Consider the following 8137-nt stretch of genomic DNA (forward strand, 5'->3'; position numbering starts at 1 on the left):
GGTCTGGGAGACCCCCTGAAGGAGCGCATGGCAACCACCCTAGTGTTCTTGCCCGAGAATCCCATGAACAGAGGAGCCTGGCGGGCTACAGTCATAAGGTTGCAAAGAGTCGCAAAGACATGACAAGCTACTTAGCATGCACCCTATAGGCTAGCAGACAGAACTAACAGAGAAAATGAACAACATCAAGCAACTAGATCCAACAGATATTTATACAATACTGCACTCACTCAACGGCAATGTGTGTATTCATTGCGTTCAGTGGCTCAGTCGTGTCTGACTCTTCCCGACCCCGCGTGCCAGGCTCCTCTGTCCGTGGGGTTATCCCAAGCAAGCATACTTGGAGTGGTTACCATTTTCTCCTCCAGGAGATCTTCCCGACTCAAGGATCAAACCTGTGTCTCTTGTGTCTCCTGCATTGGCAGCTGCGTTCTTTACCACTGGGGTGACTTGAAAAGCTCAGAAGAAAGCTTGCCCAAAAGGTGGAATTGAAACACTGTCGCTAGACAGCTACAGGTTTGAAACCTGCACCCCAGACCACTGAGGATCACTCCGCTCGCTCAAAGTAGAATATACATCTTTTCAAGCACATGCAGAATACTCACCAAAACAGATCATAGGCTGGGATCACAAAACAAGTCTTAACAAGACTGATGTTCGAAACAAATTTTCAGACCATAACAGAATTAAACTAGAAATCAATAACCCAAAGACAACAGGAAGATCACCAGATGCTTGGAAATCAAGCAACATACTTTTAAGCAATTCATGGGTCCAAGAGTAAGTCTCAAAGGAGATTGGAAAATATTCTGAACTGAATGAAAATGAGGAACAGAGGAATGAAAACTCTAATTATCCAAATGATGCTTTGGAGAAATCTTTTCTCTGATCAAACCATTTACTTTCTCCTGGTTGAAAGACAGTGCTTGAAATTTTGATATTAGCCATACCATCTTAGACGTCATAGAGAAAAGCTATGGATGTTGAGTTTCCCCTGTAATATTGCTCTTTTTCACATGATACGGCCAGGCAGTCACCTCTAAATGCCACTGCTTGGCGGGACCTGGCCGGGTGTCAGAGGAAAGACAAACAGTTGAAGACTGATCATGTGAGTGTGGTGCCAACAGAATCTTTTCTGAAAGCGGTCTTCACGGGAGTGTTCACAGATGTCACACAGTTACAGCCAATTCTAGAGATGCAGTGGAAACCAGAGGGAAAACGTGGATCTTTTTCTTCTAAATAAGAGACCAGTGGATCAGCTGTGCTCCTGAATTCCTTGCTCCAAATTTCTCAAAAGTAAGTTCATTGTATTTTTTCTGATTTTGTTTTATGTGTTATGGTGTTTTTTTTTTCTTTTTTCCTTCTCATCACAAAATTATAAACAAGGCTTTAAGAAATAAATGCCAACCATCTGTGGAGGCATTTATTTTGAAAAATAAGGGGCTGTTTTGATGTTTGGGGATATTTAATGTTTGATATTACAAAGATGAAAATATGGAATTAAAACATCAGTTTTTAAAAATGATGCAACTGGTTTTAAGCCAGAAATAAGTGTGAAAATTTGCTAACAAATTAATTGTGGAGAACTAAGAGTCTTGAGACCTGAGAAGGTGGATTGCTTTTGAAGTTACAGCTGTTTAATTTAACTGCACAATAATTTAGGGCCAACCATTCTGGTTAAACTGCTTTTCTGACGTCAAGACTGTTTACAGAAGTATTTTTATTGTCCTTATCTCTCAGGCTCTAAGAATTTTAGAAATGCAAGATGCTTTCCAGTTTTCACTCTGCATACCATGTATTGAATCAGAATGTGAAATGTGTAGCTTCTCCTTATCACAGTATTACCTCAAATGCATTGTGATTGTGCTAGGATGCTTCGGTCATGTCCGACTCTTTGTGACCCCACGGACTGTAGCCCGCCAGGCTCCTCAGTTCATGGGATTCTCCAGGCAAGAACACTGGAGCGGGTGCGTGCCCTCCTCCAGGGGACCTTCCCGACCCAGGGATCGAACTCACATCTCTTACGTCTCCTACAGTGGCAGGTGAGTTCTTTACCATGAGCTTGCAGTAAATAGAACTTTCGTGCTCCTACAGTATAGACACATTGTTCTGAATTTCACGACCACAGAGGAGAAAAATCAGCCATTAAAATCTGAAACTATCTACGAGATGTATGATAAGGAATTTCAGTGATTGCTACACTTTGGATGACCTCCAGCATGTATATGAACTGGGGAAAATAAAGCCGGTGGTGTTCATTCACAATGGAGACATCTGAGGGGCGGAGCCAAACTGAAGTTTCCACACTTTCCGGGGCTGTGGCTGACCCCGTGGTGAGGGGGTCACCCTCGTGGACACCCGCCCTGCATTGCGGTCCTGAGCGGTCCCCTTCCAGGTGTCTACACAGGCTCTCTACCCTCGGAGCGGCGCGGGGGACCCCCAGCTCCCTCTCCCTGGCCCCGGACCCCTTCCTTTCCTCTGGGAACTGTCTCCCTCCCTCCAAATGTCATCCCGGGCCCCCCATCACGCCTCCCGGGTCTGCTTCTGTCTAGAGTGCCGCTCAGCTCATAGCAGCCGCAGGCAGGCTCTCCCCCGGCGAGGCGCTGGCCAGCGTGCCTCCTTCAACGCCGCTCCGCACCTCTCCTCTGAGCTTCGTCTCCAGGAAACGGCACCGACCAGAGCATCGTCCTGCTCGTAACCAACAGGACGAGAGCTCCGGGCGGCAGCCAGCCCGCTCCCGGTCGAGGGACAAGGTTGCGGCCGCCATGCGGTTTCTCTTCGTGGCCAGCGCGACCCACGCAGGAGAGGGAGCGGCCCGGTCACTCCAGGTTCGGGACTCCAGGGCCGCGTCCGGGACGGGCTGCTGGCTCTCTGCGCTGAAGCCCTGACTCATTTTTTCAAGCCCCATCCCTGGCGTGTTTCCCAGAAAACTGAGGCCTGTTCCAGACTCTCTTTATTTGCTAAAATTCAGCTGAGACGCACTGTGTCTTCCTGCAGTGAAGACCCTTCGGGAGCAGTCAAGTCCTGCCATTTTCAGGAGAAGCTCAGCAAGACATATTTGTGTAGCGTTGGTTGATCAAGACTACGGAATGGAAAGGTGTGGTATTATTATTATGCACGAAAGCATTGGGGGAACTGCTGCAATAAAGTCAATGAACAAATCTCCTACCTAATCACCACCCCGCCCACACATGTTCTGTGTCTGTCTCTCTGCTCAAGGTTGAATGTGCTAAAGCTGTGACTTGTGGCTTATCTTCCTGCCCTGTGGTTGCCGGTGCAGACCTCTGGAAGAATAATGCTGCCCTTTGCAGGCAGTTTTAGGTAGAGTCCTTGGAATATTTTCACAGTGAACTCACCTATACACAAGTCCAAGGGTGCTGGTTTTTTAACCTGCTAAAGCCTCTCAAAGCCCAGTCCAGGTGGAGTTCCTGCCCTCCATCTCAAGCACAAGCACAAGTATATTACAGCCTCGCCATAATATCCTGCATAAACCACTAGCAAATATAATTAACTGTTGTTGTTCAGCCTCTAAGTCTTGTCTGACTCTTTTGTGACCCCGTGGACTATATCCCGCCAGGCTCCTCTGTCCATGGGATTCTCCAGGCAAGAATACTGGAGTGGGTTGCCACTTCCTCCTCCAGGGGACCTTCCTGACCCGGGGATCAAACCCACGTCTCCTGCATTGGCAAGCAGATTCTTCACCTCTGAGTCACCAGGGAAGTCCAAAATAACTATACTCCAATTTTTAAAAAAATGCTTAAAAAAGAAAGAAGAGTAGGTGGAAAGTGATTTTGGCAAATCTGTACCAGGACCGGCTCATCTCCATCCCGGGGGACGAGGACCCTGACCCGTCTCAGGCTCCTCTCCTGTCCCCGGTCCTCTTGGTGCTCAGCCTCTCGTTGCCACTGTGGATCCTACTCATTCATTCTTTCATTCATTCAGTCATTCGCTCAGCCCACCCTCCCAGAGCGAAGGCTTCAGCCGGCTTCCACTGGCCGCAGGCGCACCAGCCTCCCTCTCCTCTCCTCTGGTCCCAGGCTCTTGTCTCTGACGGTCTAGAAGCTACGAGTGGAAGATGCTCCACCTTTGGCCCAAGCTTCCTTCAGATGAGAGAATAGTAAGAGCTATAAGCTTTGGAATAAGGTCCCAGAGAGCGGACCTTTCCAAATCATAAGTTAATCCATCAGCATGACAAAAACTGGGCTGTGACAGACTATGTTCAGTTTAAAAGTTAAACTCTCAGAGTGAATTGTGGGACCAGAAAATCAAGGGGGTGGAGAACCCTATGTGCGTGTTTGGGGGGCCAATGGGTGTGACTTTAACTTTGTGGGGTGTTTCTGTGTATTTGTCTGTGTGTGTGTCAATAAAACGGTACTAGTCAAAACTCAGTAATATCTGCACTTAAGGAGAATGTTAGTGTTTCTTTGTGGAACGTAGATGCACATGTATTTAAAATTAAATTTTATCTGGACTTGTGTATTATTTTGTTGCCTTAGACGCTGACCTGTTGCCTGGTCCCTAAGACAGTCTTCTTCTGTCCATTACACCATAAAACTGACCACAGGCCCCTGCCACCACCAGGCTCGGGCCTGGTTCTCCGTCCGAGCCCATTTACTCTGCTTCTCTGAAATGTCCCGGATCCATCAGTATTCTCTTTTCCTTGTCATGGCTCAGAAATTATCTTTGCTTCTTTGCCAGCTTTCCTGAGGAAGGGGTTTGAATCTCCTGGTCCTGGGAGGCTGTTCCCACTCCTGCCCGTAGCGTTCATGGTCCATGACGCATCCTCCTTCCATCCTCGGAGCCGAGCATCCGGCCACCTGGACTGGTCCCTCGCAGCTCTCCCCTGATTGGCACTGTGGCCAGCACTGGCCTGGTACTGCTGGGGACGCATCGCCCGTCCGCTGGGCACCGATCAGGGCTCTCACCACCCTTCTCGATCTACTCTGGTCAGTGAGAAGGGTCTTCAGTCCCCCTGAAGGCGTGCTGGCCTGGTTTCCAGCAAGAGGTCACAAGCATCTTTCTCTGTAACCTTCTTACACAACCCTTTCCAAAAGGCATCGCCCTTCCACCTCGTCCCTCTTTCTGGCTCACATGAGGGGCAGAAAGCCTTCTCAGCAGCATTTCTCCCTTAAATGAACCTCTCAGTAACATAATACCAGCCCTTCGTCCCCAAACCCAAGTGAATGCATTGGTATATTTTTAACTGAGTCCTGTGCTCAAACCATGAACGATATTTATCTTAACTTTCTTATTTAAGATTTTTAAAAAGCTGATTTGTACTATCAGTCCAGTTCGGTCGCTCAGTTGTGTCCAACTCTTTGCGACCCTACGGCCTGCAGCATGCGAGGCTTCCTTGCCCATCACAGAGCTCCCGGAGCTTTGTATTGTATGCTGACTCATGAGACCATCTGGATGTAAAACTACGTGAGCCCCTGACGCACATCCTTCTCTGCTCAGCTGAGCGGAGCCTGACCTGGGGGACAGCCTCCCCAGCGCCCTGGAGCAGGCGGGTCAGCCTCACGGATTCGTCCCATCCCCGAATACGAAGGTGGAAGGCGTGCACACGCTGCGCGCTCACTCGGCACCATGAGAAGCAGGATGACACTCCTGTCTTGATGTCTTCCCTCCTTCCAGGTATTCCTGGAGCTCTCCACGGAGCAGGAGCTGGATGATTTAAAGGAGGAACCTGACCCCTAAGTGAGGCAGAAGTTCCTCCCACGGGAAGAGCCCTGAAGCCCCAGACACCCCATGTTCCCTTTTGAGCCTGTGGTTGTTTACTAACACATTCATTTTTATAGCATCGGTGCCATATTTGTAGAGACCACAGTGTAAGCATTGATGTGGTTCTCTGTGGGTGGAGAGGAGGCGTGAGTGCTGGATCAGTGCAGTGATAACGTGGGCAGAGGCGTGTGGCTGAGCCCAGCCTGCGGGAATGTCTTAGTGTCTCTACAGGTTACCCTGATTCCATTCCTCTGTATAAATGGTGAATAAACAAGGTTACTTTTATAAAATTGTTTCTGTTTCTGAGTATGATAAACAATTCTTTAATTTTTTCTTTTATCACAACCTTAATTAAAAAAAAAAGCTCACCACCTCACCTAGACCCCTTTCCAATTTGGAGAAGGCCACCACTAACAAACTATAAGATAATTATCTTAACTGCCTAGAGGATTGGAAGATGGGGGGTTGGGAAGAAGAGAACAGAAGACTTCCCAGAGCCCTTTATTTTCAGAACTGCCACCTGAGCCATTCTTTATAGAGAGATCGTGGCCCTGGTTTGTGACCATTCAGTATGAGGTTCTATTGGACTTATTGCAGAAATGCAAACCACAGCTGCTGGGCATTTAGATCCAGCTGTCTCAGCAACGTCACATCCAGTTTCTGCTCGTTGGAAAGTCCTTCATAAAAGACCGTTTCCTTCCTTTTCTCTGATGAGGGGTTTTGAATAGCAGAGATGCTTAAAAACAAATACAAAGAGATGGCTGTGTCAAGGTGAATGCAAATTTCTGGAACTCTATGCTGCATATCTACTATTCAAAAGATGGGGGGTTATGGAGAAATGGTGTTCTGTGTTTCAGAAAATTGAAGAGCCTGGGTCCTTTAAGAAATCCCAGCAGGGCAAAAAGATGTTGGCAAAGAATTCAGAGAAGGAGGGTATGAGTTCTGGAAGGAGCAGGATGGTGCTGTTGGTGAGAAAGAGGTTTCATCTGCTCCTCAAAGATTCTCTCAGCTGGTCTAATAATCAAATCGACATGTGACAGAGTAACAGGAGAAAAACAAATTTATCTTCATACATATGGGAATCCTACATACACAAGAGGTTCAAAGACAAAGGGTAAGATGAGGAATGAATATATATGCCCTCCTGAGCTAAGAAATGGGGCAGGGACCTGGGCTTCCGAGGGGAGGAAGGCACTCACAGGATGAGGAGAAGAGCAGGTGTTGAGTGATTGGAGGTGGGCCACTCAGATAAAAGGTGTCCCTGGCAATTGTCCTCCTCCTGGAAAGACCCCCTTTTCCATTTTCCTAGGTAACTGGCGGAGGGGCCGATGTTTCTCGAGGCCTCAGGGTCTCAGCTGCCTTCGGCTCAGGATGACCCACGTGCAGAGATGGTGCGTGTTGGGAACGCTCGTTCTGAACCCCTTCAAGGGGCTGCTAACGAGCTTCCTCCTCAAGTGTTTCCTCTCTTTGGACTTTTGTGGGAATCAGATGCAGAAAGCATTACATGGCTTATGTGTTAGATTTTAGTCACCCCATACAATGAACGTGCCTCTTAGCTTAAACATACAAGGATTTTAAAAGAAAATGATCAGAGACCTCCCTGGAGGTCCCACAGTGAAGACTTGGCCTCCCAGTGCAGCGGGTGTGGGTTTGATCCCTAGTCAGGGAGCTAAGATTCCACACACCTTGAAGCCAAAAAACCGGAACAGGAAAAATGGAATCAATACTGTAACAAATTGAACAGAGACTTTAAAAATGTTCTACATCAAAAAAGACTTTTTAAAAATTTTCAAAGTAAAGGAAAATGATTACATTACGGAATACAATATTCGCAATTATTATTCATTATTCATATCATCTCGTCTTGATTGGACTTCAAGGTGGCTCAGACAGTAAAGAATTGCCTATAGAAGACCCAAATTCAATCCCTGATTTGGGAAGATCCCCTGAAGAAGGGAGTGGCACCCCACTCCAGTATTCTTGCCTGGAGAATTCTCCGCACGGACTGAGGAACTTGGAAAACTATAGTCCAGGGAGTCGCAAAGAGTCAGACACAACTGAGTGACTAACACTTCACATCTTGATTAAAGGAGTTGGGACAGCTTACAATAAAAATAAAGTGCTAATAAAGACTATTAGTACATGGGTTAAAAAATAAATAAATAAAAAACAGGAAAACTAAGTGATACTGAGAAAACACAAAGTGAGAAGAGGGGAAAAATGGGTAGAAATTCAGGCATGTGTGAAATGATACACCATTTGTGACAATGCTTTTAAAATGGAGTGGAGTAATTTTTCATTATTAAAAGGGCTGCAGCTGTATCTCAAAGGAGTCAGTCAGTCTTTCCAGGTTTCACAGTAAATGGACATTTGACAGTCCTGCAGCTGCAGAAGCCCTCTGGGAAAGAGAGCGACG

General features: G+C 47.1%; 1 non-coding gene across 1 annotated transcript; it reads right to left on the reverse strand.

The window, feature by feature from the left end:
• Positions 1–472: 472 nt before the first annotated feature.
• Positions 473–556, reverse strand: TRNASTOP-UCA (transfer RNA opal suppressor (anticodon UCA)). Its single transcript has one exon. It is a non-coding gene; the product is annotated as a tRNA-Sec (tRNA).
• Between the last annotated feature and the right edge of the window lie 7581 nt (positions 557–8137).

The sequence above is a fragment of the Dama dama genome, chromosome 5 (assembly GCF_033118175.1).
Source record: "Dama dama isolate Ldn47 chromosome 5, ASM3311817v1, whole genome shotgun sequence".
In the NCBI taxonomy this organism is placed as follows: Eukaryota; Metazoa; Chordata; class Mammalia; order Artiodactyla; family Cervidae; genus Dama; species Dama dama.